The sequence below is a fragment of the Pongo abelii genome, chromosome 21 (genome assembly GCF_028885655.2).
Source record: "Pongo abelii isolate AG06213 chromosome 21, NHGRI_mPonAbe1-v2.0_pri, whole genome shotgun sequence".
Classification (NCBI taxonomy): domain Eukaryota; kingdom Metazoa; phylum Chordata; class Mammalia; order Primates; family Hominidae; genus Pongo; species Pongo abelii.
Window position 1 is genome coordinate 9,412,308 of NC_072006.2, and position 16,159 is coordinate 9,428,466.

A 16,159-nucleotide genomic window follows, 5' to 3' on the forward strand; every position below is an offset into this window, starting at 1 on the left:
ATTTAAAAATGCAGTTATTTTCTCTGAAAACATCTATACAGATCTATCATGACCTGAACTTTTTCTAATTTCTTGGAAGAGAAGCCAAAGTAGCATGCATCTAATTCAGTCTCAGCCCTCAGGTTCCAAGAGATGTTATTAACTGTGGTGAAAGGATTAGTAAAATAGCAAATGGATTATGATATAGTTGTATCTGTGTCGATTAGTGGTTGCTGTCAATTACTAGTTGCTTATATTCACTTTCTCTCATTTAGGGAGTGTGGAGCGTAGGATATTAAATGTCTGGTGGGCACAGAGTCTCTTTTCATCTGGTAGTTGTCTTAGTCATACACGGGGCTATAAACTGAAAATGGTGTGTAACCCTTTAATTGAAGACTCTGGGGTCCTAAAATAATTTCCTCAAGAACACTCTGGCCCATAGAATAAACATTTTGAGAAATATTTTCTTTGGTTTATTGCATATTTGAAATCAGATAATATCTGTCACTCCAGGATCTATAAACTCTTGCATGAGGGATATTTTTAGGTAAAGTGATTTTTTTTTTTTTTTTTTTGAGGAATACCGAGGGGATAGTGGATTTCCATGAACTTAAGGATCACAGTTTTTGTTAAGCTGAATACCCAACTTGAACAAATTTTCTATTTTTTTGTTGTTGCTTATTGGCAGATGTGCCATGAAGGTGTTTTTAAGGTCTCATGACCCTAAAAATGGCTTATGATAAGCCAAAGCAATGTCAGCTTTGTCCTGAGGATATCTTGATTCACTTATCAGCTGAAAACAGCTGAGCAATCAAAGCACAGGTTCTTCCTTGGTGGAAGTGATAACTCTAGTTCAGAATCTTCCAATCTGAATCTAAGATCATCCTTAGAAATTAGGGTGGATGGAGAAACCAGAGTGATGTGTGCTGGAGCCAATACTCCATCAGAGTGGGAGAGTCCACTCTTTCCTGTTGCTTTCCCCACTGAGGCCTTGGGCTATTTTAGATGAGGTCACCTTAGCCATGTTCTCACCACTCCAGCTTTGGGCCATCTCTGATGAGTTCACCTCAGCCATGCTCTCATCATTACTCCTCTGGGGCATTTCGGATGAGGTTACCATGGTGGGCACATTTCTTACCTCATGTACTTTAGAATGCCACATATGCTTTTAAAATCAGAGACAACTTCTTATTTATATGTTTTTAGGTTAGATGTAAAATGACCCGAGAATTGCAGCCCTCGTGAGCGTTGGCTACGTGAATTTTTGATTAATAAAGTCTAGTAAATTCATTGACTTTATAGCCTTATCTACCAAGAAAAGAGAACTTAGTTTTTGAAAGGATTAATTAGCTTGCTTTGGAGAGGGTCAAAATTTAGTAGAAGGTGTGTCAAATGAACATTATTGCTGAAGTAAGTCTGAAAAATTCAAAACTGTTGACGGTGAGGACTGAAGTGTTTATTATATTACCCTGGGTACTTTTCTATGTCTATTTTCCTTTGGAGGAAAACATAGTTCTAAGAATCTAGGAGGCCTGTGGATGTATGAAATTAAGAGGAAATAAATATTCTATCAATAGGAAGAACCTCAAAAAAACCCAAATTTTCCATATTCTGAACATAATGTTTGTTATATGTGTTATACTCAATTTAGTTGCTTTTGTTTATCTGAGATTTCTGTAGCTTTCAAAACTGATCTCTTAAGATTTACTAGTAACGTGAGTTATTAAGGGGGGCAAAATTTCAGTAATTCATTCTGTTTTCGAAATACTTTCCCTTATCCTTGCCTCTCTCATGCAGTCCTTCATTGTTTCTCTCCCATTTATTTTACAAGAAAATAAAAAATCTTACTGAGACTTTTAGGCCTTACATGATTTGGCATCTCCAGTGGCCAGAAACATCTCCTGTCTCACCATTGCTTACTAAACTCCATGGCTTCCATCAGTTCCTAAATTATGTCAAGCTTTTTTTCCGTATCTGAGTCTTGCTTTCTGTTCCCTCTTTCTAGGTTACTTTTTATGTATGTTACTTCTTCTGGTCTGAGCTTAATCATATCTCCTCCTCAGAATAGTATTGTCTGACCACTTTTCTAAATTCAACATTTCATCTTATTTTTCTCACAGCATCTGTTTATTGTCTTCATTGCATTTGACATAATTTATGGTTTGTAAAAATGTGTTGGCTTTTCTCCTTAGGTTGTGAGCTTCATGACAGTAGGAACCTTACGTATGCTGATTATTACTTACATCCCTGGTGCTAATAGTTAGTTTGACATATGGGAGGTTATCACAAAAATTATAATGGATGAATTTCAACTGTAAATTGGAAGCTTGTCAAGCCCCTTCATGGTTAGTGACTGACCTGTTTTCCTCAATCTTGATCTAATGAGGCTTTAGACCACTGCTCCTAGCTTTATGAAAACATTTCTAACAAATGCAATGAGAACAAAAAAAGACAACGTTTAAATTCTGAATCTTGACAATGTTATACTCTTTTATAAGTGATATGGTTTGGCTCTGTGTCCCCACTCAGATATCACCTTGAATTGTAATAATCCCCACGTGTCAAGGGTGGGACCAGGTGGAGATAATGTTTCCCCCATACTGTTCTCGTGATATTGAGTGAGTTCTTGTGAGATCTGACAGTCTTATAAGGGGCTTCCCCTGTGGCTCTTTTCTCATCCTCATTCTCATTCTCTCCTGCCACCGTGTGAAGAATGACATGTTTGCTTCCCTTTCCACCGTGACTGTAAGTTTCCTAAGGCCTCCCCAGCCATGCAGAAGTCAATTAAACTTCTTTCCACTATAAATTACCCAGTCTCAGATACTTCTTCCTAGCCGCATGAGAATGGACTAATATAATAAGTTTATTGCAAAGGATGACATTTTTGAATTAAATATCTGAAAGAAAATAAAGATATCTTGTAGAGTTTGATTTCCTTCATTTGTTATCCTAACATAATAGAAATAAAGAAGTAATACAAAGTGTTAGGAAAACTTAGCAAATGAATAATACAGTTATGATTTTAAAAGGAAATCACTTTCAGTAACAGTAAATTAAAGTCTTAATTATTATATTTCACTTCTCTATAGCAAATTGAAAAACAAAACAAGCACTGTGAGACAAATTAGAAATTCAGTCATAATACTCTCAAATGTACTAAGGAATTTAGAAGAGTAAATTTCACTTAGTTTCAAAAGATTAAAAAGTACAACTTTGGACAATAACGTTATTTTTCTTACGTAGGCATTAAAGAACATAGATCCAATATGTCTCTTTTTAAAAGACTGTATCTAGGCCCTGGACCTGGACCCTACAGCCATCAAGATGTTGATGCCTAAGAAGAACCAGATTACCATTTATGACTCCTTTTTAAGGAGGGAGTCATGGTGGCCAGGAAGGACATCCACATGCCTAAGCACCTGGAGCTGGCAGACAAGAATGTGTCCAACCTTCCTGTCATGAAGGCCATGCAGTCTCTCAAGTCCCGAGGCTACGTGAAGGCACAGTTTGCCTGGAGACATTTCTACTGGTACCTTCCTAATGAGGGTATCCAGTATCTCCATGATTACCTTCATCTGTCCCCGGAGATTGTGCCTGCCACTCTACGCCGTAGCCGTCCAGGGACCAGCAGGCCTCAGCCTAAAGGTCTGAAGGGTGAGTGACCTGCAGGACTCACAAGAGGGGAAGCCGACAGAGATACCTACAGACGGAGTGCTGTACCCCCTGGTGCCGACAAGAAAGCCGAGGCTGGGGCTGGGTCAGCAACTGAATTCCAGTTTAGAGTCGCATTTGGTCGTGGACACGGTCGGCCACCTCAATAAAATTGGAGAGGGTTATTTTGCATTGTGTAAACTTACAGCCGAAAAAGCTTTAAAAAAAAGAAAAAATCTAAACTTCACTGATTTCATATTTATTAAAAAAAATAAACACAGGTAATTTCCATTTTCTAGTGTCTCCTTTGCTGTGTATTTCTTTTGTTTAACCAGAAGATCACTTGTGCCACTAGATTTATATAATACTAAGTGTTACTCACTTCAGTATTTGTAATGTCATTATCCATTTTAGGATAATTTCAACATTTGTTTATTCTGGAAAGCAGAAGTAATCTGCATTCAGATACAACAGCAATTCCATGCCCAGAATGCTTCCCTGAGCTTCGCGACTTATTAAAGCATGCAGTCCTGTATTTCCACAGCCATACTGAGTAGTAGCTGGATTCAGGCCTGTGAATTTGGTAATGCTCAGTACATTTCAAAACGTGGACTGGGATTGAATATTTAGGTAAGATTGACTTAAAGATAATTAGATCATATATTATAACAGATGCTTTAAAGGAGTTTGTGACTGAGCAAGTCCACTGGGGGACCCATGCACTGTACAGCATTTTAATAGCTTCCCATGGAGCTGCTTTTTATCCAACTAGGCTTTAGTGTGCTGCCATCTCCTTGTGTGGAGAGGATTTGAGTCTCACTGTGGATCCTATCATTGGAATTACTCTAAGAATATCATAGAAAATACTGAGGATCTCTTTAGGATTTCAGTATCAGAGATACTTGTTCTCATCCTTAGATAAGTACTATTAAGGTAGTTTTTATTAGGTAAACACTGCAAATCTTGAAATTGATCATTTTTTTTCTCTCTTTAGGTTGGCTTCTATAACTCTAAGAACCAAATCTGGGGGCCCACTTATAATTGCAGTATTTCATGGCATGTATCTCTGTATGAATCCACCTATGCTCTCCATCTTACTCTCCTTTTTTTATCTCCTTTTTCAAGTTCATATTCAACTCATTGTATCTTGCTTAATTATTTGCTTTCTGTTAAGCTGACTTGAGTGCCTTTTTGAAATGAGGTAGATGATTAATTCATTAATTACTGTATAGATTGCTTTTCTGGCTCATTGTAATTTTCAAGTCATTAGCACAACATGAGAATTTATAAGGTATTTTTGATATGCCATTAGACATATCAAAACTAGACACTGGGAAGTCTTACACTCTTAATATGCCTATATATCTTATATTTGAGTTAATTTTCTTAAATAATTTCTACTACATAGGAAGCTGCTGAGAAATTTTAAAGAGTATTTGATAGCATAACTAATCTAGTACAAAAATTAATTAGTAATCTTGGAAAAGGCATCATTAATGTTTAATTAGATATTCCATGCCATCATTTGCATAACAATATCACATTATGCTTTATCTTCATATTCAAAGAGTTTTCAACATACAAAGAGATTGTATTATAAAGGTGTATTTATAAGTTAGTCATTTAGAATGCAGAGTTCATTTTCGTGAACAATCAAGTTTCTAAATGACAGCTAGGTTAGCCCATAAAACCTGTTTTGCCCATAGTATAGAAGAAATAATTTTAATTTACAGTGACAAATTACAGAAAATATTATTTTACATCTTAAAATAGAAATAAAAGCACAAAAATTACCTTCTTTTAATTTTGAAGCCTAAGACAAAAATGGTATAATTAGGAAATCAAGATGTAGATACGCAGGTTCATGTAGATGCTGGAGAGAAATTCTGGGTATCTTTAAAGGGAGGAGGATTTATTGTACTGTGTGATTTCACTCCACTATATATTGATTTTCCTTTCTTTTTATAAATATATCATTAATGATAGGTGCTTTTCTGATTATCAAGGAGGATTAAGTTCTCTTTCAACTTAAAAATTACATAGTAACAGAGGAGAGGAGCAGCAAAAGACAGAGTAAGTGAATTGGTATTCCTGAGATAAACAGATGGGAGCTGGGGCAGAGGCATCTGAGTAAGGGAAGTGCTTACTTGGGCATTGGACATTGGAGAGATTTTCTGAGGTGGCTCTAAATGAGCCATAAACTGCTGAAATCATGAGGGGTAGAGAGGGTTCATGTGTTGCACAGAACTCCCAAGGGGAAAATAACAACTGCAGATGAAGGGATATGGATCACACAGGTCCCCACGTTTCCTGTCGGGCTGGGGGCAGGGTGGAGTGAGGTCAGGGAGGGATCCCGCGTAGATGGCAAGTTCTTTATTTCCAGGTGGTGGCAAGCTGGGTGTTTGCAATCTTGGAAGTGCTTATACTTATAAAACTTTCACTTACTCTGGGGATATCTGATACTATAAGCATACAGAAATGATGCAGAATTTTATTTTAAGTATAAAGTTCTGAGTCTGGGGCCAGGTACATAGCAAAGTATTAATTAATGTTAGTTCTTATTATTTTCTGGCATTTAATACAATTGTCAGTAGAAGTTATTAATACTCACTATTTATTATTACTGAACCCAGTCCTCTAAATCATGAGTTAAGTAAATCAAAAACAAAATACAGAGTACTGTTTCTCCATCACTCTGCCCCAGCTCCATTTAGGACCTTGTTCCCTAACATGCACCATCCACCAGGCCTTTTGGTTCTTTTTATCCTTTTAGTTTCCCTTCCTTCACATTATTCTGAGTTATCTTCTATCCCTCCCAGAAACTGAACATATGCCCTTTAATTACTCTGCCTCCATTCAATGTTTTGAACCTTTCCTCTTCTTCCCTTTACCAGCCAACAACTACAAACTTAGGTCTCCACTTATTATTGTCACATTTTTACTAGCAACTTACAACCTCAGCTGTTCAAAATCGAGCTCTGATTCGTCAGCGTTACTGAAACTGCTATTATGGCAGTGACCAAAGCTCTCCTTTGTGCAGAATTTAATAGTCTTTTCTCTGTTCTTATTCTCTTTGATTTTTTTGCAGTATTGCAGTATCGAGGCTGTTAGCCACCTTCTTCTGGAGCTCCTCCTCATTGTCTCTCTGAGACCTCCTCATCGCACAGCTCAGTCTATTGAAATCTTGCCCTTTCAAGTTCCGTCTTAGATGCTTCCTCCTTATTGGAACCCTTCCTGATTCTCCCAGCTGCCCTCAATACCATTTTGTCTTTGCCTCTATTGGAAAGTGTGTTTTCATCTTTGACGTATAGATATTTGGGTATTGTTAAGATCTCTGCTCTGGATCCTGAGAATGAGGTTCTTGGGAATAGGAAATTGCCTTACATTTACTTACTGAGTAAATTCCCAATCAACAGTTACTGAGGACTGGCTTTCTTTCTCCATGCAACCTCCTGAAACATTCCCATTGCTGTACATTATTAATATTTGAGTCATGATATCTATATCTGAGGTTAAAAAGCTGACAAATTGCTCGTTTAATTGCCAGCATCCTACCCCGACTAGTGAGTGTGCTCCATTTTTGGTGAACACAGTATTTTATACATTTATTTCAGTGAGTTGACTGCCCCTTTCTTCAAAGTAGTTCTCACCTAAACTTGTTGTTTATTCCCAAGATCCTTATTATGAAATAGCTGTTTCAGCTCACTGGTATGCGAGAGCAAGTCTAATAGCACTGAATCCTGACACAGGTTCTGTGTTCCTGCTCTCACTGGTTCCTCTCCTGGGGTGCTTTTTCTCTGACTGCTTTTTTAAGGCCACCAATCTGAAATGCAGTTTCCATTTGATAGAGCTGTAGATGAGCTTACTCTGAAAACACACTACTTGCCCTTGGGTCTAAGGTGCCCATTTGTAGTCCCCGCACACAAACCTAGGAGCTCCTTACTTTGCAATCTGCAGGCGCTCAGGCTATTGCATATTGGAGAGAAATGTTGTCAACAATGAAAACAAGTCAGTAAATACTTAGGCATTTTCTCACTAGTAAATTGCTGCAATCTGAATCATCCACCATGTTCTCCCAATTCTTTTCCCATTCCATATTAGGTAGATTTATGTGACATCCCTGAATATGGCTTCTGCTGGTGGCTGCTACCTGAGGTCTGTTCTCCTGCCACCCTCTCCTCTCAGGGCCTCAGCTGGTTCACATGGCCTCTTGCTGGTGAGGCTGATCACCTCCTTGCCTAGGACCCTTATTAGCTCTGCAAGGCATCCACAGCCTTCCCCAAGAGAGATTGGCAGTCACTTTTATGCCTGCCAGGGTCTGTGTCATGCTTTTAGCACAACCCTCCACTTATTCCGTCATGTAGCATATTAGGGATTCCCTCCTCTCGAACTTATCTCCTCTCAAGTGTCTATACAAGCTTAGAAGACTTACTCAGCAGTGGGGTCATGGTGTCTCTTCACTGAATGACAGTTTCTTCTTTCTCAGCTCCTTTGAAATAGACAAGAGCTAGTAGTACTGACTCAATTTATAAGATGGCAAAATACTAAGTAAATAAAACCATGCCAAATCAAAAACAAAAACAAAACCCACCTACCATGATGTCTTTTTAAAAAAGTCTTTTGATCATAGGATTGGACATTCTCTCACTTACTCACTGAGCATTTATTTCTCAGGTATCTACTTAGGGTAAACTCTGCAAAAGTTCCTGGTAATGCTTCACCTATGTCAGTATGGAACTTGGCCTATTAAGTGACAGACAGACAGGCCAGGTGCAGTGGCTCATGCCTGTAATCCTGGCACTTTGGGAGGCTGAGGTGGGTGGATTGCTTGAGGCCAGGAGTTTAAGACCAGCCTGGGCAACATGACGAAACCCTGTATCTACTGAAAATGCAAAAATTAGCCAGATGTGGCTGTGGGCATCTGTAGTCCCAGCTACTGGGGAGGCTGAGGCACAAAAACTGCTTGAACCCAGGAGGTAGAAGTTGCGGTGAGCTGAGATTGCGCCACTGCACTCCAGCATGGGAGACAGAGCAAGACTCCGTCTCAAAAAACAAACAAATAAACAAAAAACATAAATGACAGACAGGTAAGCTAAGCACAGAACAATGTCAGAGTGCAGTTACCATCGAGAGCAGGAAAATAACAGAGAACAGAGAAAGGGGGAAATGAGCTTCACAGGATGGGGTTAGGACCAAAGAAAGTGATCCAGGAAGTGGATGTTAAGGAATGAACGAAAGTGCAGGGAAAAGGATGTATAGGAGATCTTTGTGATATTTATGCAACTCTTCTGTATTTTCAAAACTCCTTCTAAATAAAAAGTTACCACCTCACCAGGCCAATAAAGAGGAAGCTAAGAGAAAGGTATTCACAATATACAGTATGCAAAAAAACTTGTTGCTCATTTGGTGTTACTAGACCTTCAGGGTCACGGGGAAACCCTGGAGACAAAGCTGGTGTACATGCAGTTGAATCTGGATGGATTTGGATTTCTAAAAGGGAAAGACAGAAGAGTTCTAATTAATGGAATGGAATGATGTGACTTTCTTTTTAGAAAAGTTTCTCTCTGTGACTTTGTGGAAAATAGGTAAGAGGTCAGGGATGCATGTGAAGGGACCGTGATCTAGGTGAAAAGTGATGGAAATCTGTATCAGGGAGGTGGCAATATGACTGACAGTAAAAGAAGAAGTTCTTGAGATACTTAGAAGATGGAATGAATAGGCCTTAGTCACTGATGGGATTTAAAGAGAGAAGGAAAAGGATTTAAAGATTTAGACTTATCTGGCCAGAGTGATTCAAATTCATAGAAAAAGGAACCTGTGAGAAGGAGCAGGTTAAAGGGAAGAGGAAGGGATCCACTTCTGTTTTGAGCAGCCTGAATCTGCACTGCCTGTCGGATAGCTGAGAGACGGTGTCCAGTGGCAGCTGTACATCTAAAACCCCGGACTTGGGGGAAAGATCACAATATAATTTAGAGTTATAGATTTGAAAGTCATTAATATATTTAGAATGTCTTACCCTGGAATCCATGAGTAGTCCTAAGGGGTTCACAAACCTCAGATATATGTATAAACTTTCCCCTTGGGCTAAGGATCTGCACTGAGTATTTCCAGTTGCCTTATCCCACGTGCATATATGTGCATGAGATCACTTAGATCCCTTCTCTGTCCTATGTCTGTCTATGTCCCCAAGAGGCTGATGTGTTTGCTGGCATTACCCGACTCCCTTGCCATTTCTTATGGTGAGGCATTGGCAGGAGATGAGAGGGAAGGAGAAGGAAAAGGTTGGGATATTCTTTTCCCGCCTTCCCCACATTGGGTCCCATTTCTGGCGAGGCTGTATTCCTCCAGGACTATGGTCCTGTCCAGAGTCCCCTCCTTCATGGAGCCAGCACTCCCAAGCCTGCAGTAACACAAGGCCTTCAGTCCCAATGGGTTCCACTTTCTGCTCTTGCTGTCCTCTTGGTGATTTGACATGCTTTCCCAGTTGCCTGAAACCTGCCCGTACATCATGAGGAGTCCCTTCATTATGGTCTTTGTACCATCTGAGGTGGATTGTTTCTTGTCAGATTCCATGTGTCTTTTTTTTTGTGCTCTAGTATACACTTGTGGGAGAAAAAAACTCTTACAAGCTATGGGGATGGCTGACCTCACCCACAGACTGTGGCCTGTGAACTGCCTGTGAGGACTGGCAAGTACCTTCATGAATCCTTATTTACCCTAAAACAGTTTCTAAAATCTTAGTGACAAGAAGTTGTTACCAGACATCCCAGGTGAAACTGCACCCAGTGAGTATTGTACCAAATTCCTAGGACCGACCTCTAGTACTGCTGAGCTTAGAAGGGGAGGAGAATGTGAGAGTTCAGAATCTATGAATGTGTCCAACATAAAGAGGGCTGAATGTTACAGTGATGCCTTCAATCTAACCTCAATGTTCTTCTTGTATTTTTGATGTTTATTTTTTTTCTCCACTTTTTGAGGTGGAGAGGGTGATCAGGATGGAATATTTGATAGACAAGGAACCCAGGAATTTCTCCACCCTGTCCAGCTAAAACTATACTGCTTGGCAGAGTTCCCAAGAGAGCACTGTGCAAACAATGGCAGTGAACTGCATATCCAAGTGCTGCCTTACCAGCTGAACCGGTACCTAGTGTTCCAGCGAATACTTCAGTTCAAAACTTAAGCAGTGCCTCCTGCCCTCTTTAAATTTGAGAATACATATCAAGCACCTGGAGTGCAGGTTCTTACACTTTAAGAAACAGTGACCCCACTCATTAGAAAATGTGATTCAATTAGTAGCTTAGGCTCTAACCAGTCAGATTAACAACTCCATTCTCTGTTCCCTCCCTGCTTTCTCTTTCTCCCCTACCCCCATCCTTACTCTCTCTGAGGACACACAGGAGTTGGCAGAAATGGGTCTGGTATGAGGAGAGGGCTGAAAGCTCCCTGTCCCTGGACTCTCCTCAGCTTCTCTTCTGTCATATTCCTGCCATTTTTTTTTTTTCCTACTGACTCTCCTCGCTGGCACACTTTTTTCTTCCTGACTTTTTGTTGAAAAATGAAGCATTAGATAACCTGGGGGACAACTGACCTTGTATGCCTGTTTACAACATGTTGCCAACCATAGGTAGCCAAGTCAGTGATTCATCAGGAGTTGGTAGATAGGGTAGCTAGTGGTGATGAGAATAGAACCGTTCACCTCTTTTCTCTTCTAGAGGAATCAGGGGGTAAGATATTAGGGTTGGAAGGGACCCTAGGGATCACTGGGTTTAATTTTTTTAACATTTTCAAAAAGGCTTAGAAACCTGTATTTAAATAAAATCTTTAAAATAAATCAACATATGAAACAGGCCTTGTTCTGGATGAAGTGGGTTGGAAGTCTGAGTCCACATGAAAACACCATGGCTCCTTCTCATCGTCACTATTGCGTGGAAGCTCCTGGGAACCCTGAATGCTTCATGAAGTCTACCTCGAAAGCCTTCAGTTATGAAAACCTTATGAAAACCTGCTGTACCACAGACTTAAAGGACTTGCTCACAGAAGTTAAATGGCCTAGAGAGTTGGAGAGCCTCCTAAATCTAGGACGCAGCCCCTTAATCCGCATTACATTGCCTTCCTCTTCTCTGCCCCTTCAAATCTACAACATTGGATTCAGGATCACACAGCTGACACCCCATTCACATTGCCCCCACACTTCCAATTCACTAGAAAGCTGTTTATCTCAGAAGACATTTTTATATTTAAAATGATGTGTGTGTGTACACTGAAGAGTGTAGTCATTATAGGTTTATTCTCTCGGGTAGTCGGCCAATTCTGAACAGGGAGTGCTGGCTTACACTGTTAGCCAATGAGTATCTGACCATCATCCATGCTGTACTTCCCTCATTTAGAATGGCACCCCTAAGTTATTTATTTACTCTGGCATGGTCCTTCTGTCTGTAATTGTAACTGCTCTGGCCTATGGTTCTGACCATTATTAGCTGAAAAAGAGAATCCCAGTGATAGCGCTGGAAGTGCTGATAAACTAAACACTTGGTGGTAAAAGGCAATTTTATGGCAGCTCCAGGAAGAAAAAGAGGGTCAAGTTCACAAAGCAATTAGAGATTGATGGAAGTCCATTGAGATATGAGGGATATAAACCTCACTGCAGCCTGGTAAGATTAACCAATAATTGTATGGACAATATCTGGAAAGAAAGGAAAACTATTGCTGAAGCATATCTCGAGTTAATAGCTATTGAAAGAAAAAGAAGAATGATTGCTTATGTTTGATATTAAAGACAACATATTCAAAATGACTGTGCTCCAAGGAATCCATGTAGGATAGATTAAATTAGTTTGTCATCTCAAGGAGCTTGTTCTTAAAGCTAAGTGTTGTGCTCATTTATCAGTCCAGATAAGGATACAGTAATCAATGCAAAAAAAGCAAGATCTCTTTTCTTTTGTGTTGTCATATACTCAAAACAATTTTCAGCTCTATTCCAAGTATTGGCTTAAACAATTCTGATTCTATCAGTTTAACTGGACTATAAACGATACTTAGATATTTGCCAGTAAGCCATTGGTATAGCACCATACCAATGACTGGAATTTTCTGATCTTCCTGGTTGGTCACACAGTAAGATGTGCGAACAAACATTCTTGTATAAGAGCAAAGGCCAGGCGTGGTGGCTTACACTTGTAATCCCAGCACTTTGGGAGGCCAAAGCAGGAGAAGTGCTTGAGGCCAGGAGTTCAAGACCAGCCTAGGCAACATGACAAGATCCCATCTGTACCATCAATAATCAATCAATAATGTATTTATTTATTAGTCCAAATGAAAATAAATAAACACTTCAGTTTTTTAATAGTACAGTTCTATTATATTTTTAAAATATAGTTGCCATGGTCAACAGTTATCCAGAATCCGACTTGGCATAAAAGGATTAATTTTTTTTTGTTTTTTGCTTTTTAAGGAAAAACACTAGCTGGAACCAACTGTGTGGACAGTGAAAATGATGAAAGACTGAGAGAAACTTTAGAAATGCAAGTGAGGGAGTAAGGTGCTAACAGGCCCTTAGAAGTCTTGGCAGATGAAAGATACTGAGTGTCAGTTTGCCTGAAGACAATACATATATAAACAGAATGGGTTTGACTCGGATTCCACCATTTATTGCTGTGCCCCTAGGAACCCACTCAATCTTACTGAGCCTCAGTTTCCTCTTTGGTTAAATTGGGGTAACCATACTTGTCTAATTTACTTTCTTTCTTTTTTTTAAAAAAATTATATTTTAAGTTCTGGAGTACATATGCAGAACCTGCAGGTTTGTTACATAGGTATACATGTGTCATGGTGGTTTGCCACATCCATCGACCTGTCATCTACATTAGGTATTTCTCCTAATGCTATCCCTCCTCTAGTCCCCTACCCCCTGACAGGCCCCGGTGTGTGATGTTGCCCTGCCTGTGTCCATGTGTTCTATTGTTCAACTCCCACTTGTAAGTGAGAACATGCGGTGTTTGGTTTTCTGTTCTTGTATTAGTTTGGTGAGAATGATGGTTTCCAGCATCATCCATGTCCCTGCAAGGACATGAACTCATCTTTTTTTATGGCTGTGTAGTATTCCATGGTTTATATGTGCCACATTTTCTTTATCCAGTCTATCATTGATGGGCATGTGGGTTGGTTCCAAGTCTTTGCTATCGTGAACAGTGCCACAATAAACATACATGTGCATGTGTCTTTATAGCAGAATGATTTATAATCCTTTGGGTATATACCCAGTAATGGGATGGCTGGGTCAAATGGTATTTCTGGTTCTAGATCCTTGAGGAATCGCCACACTGTCTTCCCCAATGGTTGAAGTACTTTACACTCCCACCAACAGTGTAAAAGCATTCCTATTTCTCCACATCCTCTCTAGCATCTGTTGTTTCCTGACTTTTTAATGATCGCCATTCTAATTTACTTTCTAGGGTTGCTGCAGGAACCCAGTGGAATAGTGTATGTGAACATTTCCCAGGAATTTGGGAATTGATGTCAGTTTTATTTCCCTGTTCTCAGTTGGACTGTGTGGAATCTTAAAGACCTAGCCAGATGTGAACCCTTCCCTTTTTAACATTTTTGAAGTTTTTATGGGATCTCGTTATGTTGCGTAGGCTTGTCTCAAGCACCTGGCCTCAAGCAATCCTCCTGCCTCAGCCTTCCAAAGCACTGGGATTACAGGTATGAGCCATTGTACCCGGCCTTTCCTCTTTTTTTTTGAGATGGAGTCTCGCTCTGTCGCCCAGGCTGGAGGGCAGTGGCGCCATCTCGGCTCACTGCAGCCTCTGCCTCCCGGGTTCAAGTTATTCTCCTTCCTCAGCCTCCCAAGTAGCTGGGATTACAGGCCTGCACTACTGCATCCAGCTAATCCTTTGCTCTTTTAAGAGAGTGTTTGATTGCACATATTCCTGAGTGAACAGCCATAAAGATCAGAAATTTCCAGTAACAATAACTTTTTAACCAACACCTTCTAAAGAGCACCTTGAATTTATTTCTCAATAAAGAAGAAGTAAGGGAGGTTTTGAAACTCAGTAAAAGGATAAAGGAATGTTTGCATTTGATTGAGACCAGGAGACAGAGTTTAAACTAGTTCTTAATCTATTATTAATAGTGAGGCCTTAGGCCTCATTTAAAAAATGACCTCCTTATAGAATATGAAGTGGTACCCTTAAGACCTAACCATTGATGAGCTTACAAAAAGAGATATGTTTTCCCCCATCAGAAAGCTTCCCTCTCAGTGCAGTTTGAAAAATGAAGGTCTACCCCAGGGTAGTCATCCTTCATGTAACATTAAATATTAAATTAAATTGGTTGGTTGTAGAGCCAGTGTTTTCTTTGAATCCTTTAGTGTAAAGAGGTATTTCTTCTGGAATATTTTCTGGTAGCGTATCTTATTTCTTTACCCACCTGTGATGTAGAATCTCTTCTGTCTTGGCAGGAAGAGAAATTTGTACTACACTTATTTACTTTTGGCAAAGCAGTTCCTATTTTAACACCTACTTGAAAGTGTTAAGACTTTTATTTTATTGTTGTTGTGAGGGGGATGAATTATTTATACAAATTTCTCACTTTAAACCAGAACAATGATACACTGCTCTGTAAATATCTGTTGGAAAGGCTTTCAGTTTTAACTCATCTTATTGTACCGCACCTATCAAGTCCTTTGCTGGGTTTGCATCAGAGTCAAAACACTCAAAAATGATTCAGGGTTCTAGATGACTTCTTAGCTGTAAAATAAGTTTGTCTTTTTTCTTGCCATTTTGGAACAACCTTACATACACATCTGGTTGAGATCATTTTCTTGAAGTCAATTGAAACCTATTGGAAACACACAAGACATAGCACAAATATTGCATTTTTGGAGTACGGCTATGCTGTGTGTCAAAAACCTAAAATCCTTTATTTCCATAATTGATCTCAACCATATGAAAAGGTATTAGCTACAAGAAGCAATCAGCATTATTTATGACAGAGAAAACACAGAAACTAATTAAATGTCCAATGAATCACCCGAGGAAATTTTGAAAAAATTCATAAGAACTAGCTATTTAAAATGATGCAGTAAAAATATTTATTTAAAATATTTATTGACATGAAAATCATTTCATGAAATTCTAAATAAAAGAAAAAGATTGCAAATAGTATGAATATGTGATCTAATTTTGGTATTAAAATATATATTATTTATTTAAATTGTTAAAATGCATAGAAAATGGTATGAAAGGACACATATGAAAATGTGTTTATCTCTGGGTAGTGGAAATCTAAGTAGTGTTTACTTTTTTTTCTTTTTGCCTATTTATTTACTATTTTGTGTTTTGGATTATCCTGTGGTGAACATATGTTACTTACTTCATAAAAAGTAAGAAAAACTGTTCAGGATGATAGACACATCTTCAAATAGGGGACTACAGGAGAGGGAGGTGGTAGAAATTGACCATTCTGTAGGGGGACCATTCTGATTTTAGGATTTCTCTTTTTAGCTTTGGTAAAAATAAACAAAAAATAA

The 16,159-nt window shown here is 39.1% G+C and overlaps 1 protein-coding gene and 1 pseudogene across 7 annotated transcripts in view; both read left to right on the top strand.

Moving 5' to 3' along the window:
* The window catches only part of MACROD2 (mono-ADP ribosylhydrolase 2), a 2,107,194-nt gene that overhangs the window by 801,320 nt on the left and 1,289,715 nt on the right, over positions 1-16,159 (top strand). The window lies entirely within an intron of this gene.
* Positions 1,166-15,689, top strand: LOC129052186 (small ribosomal subunit protein eS10-like; annotated as a pseudogene).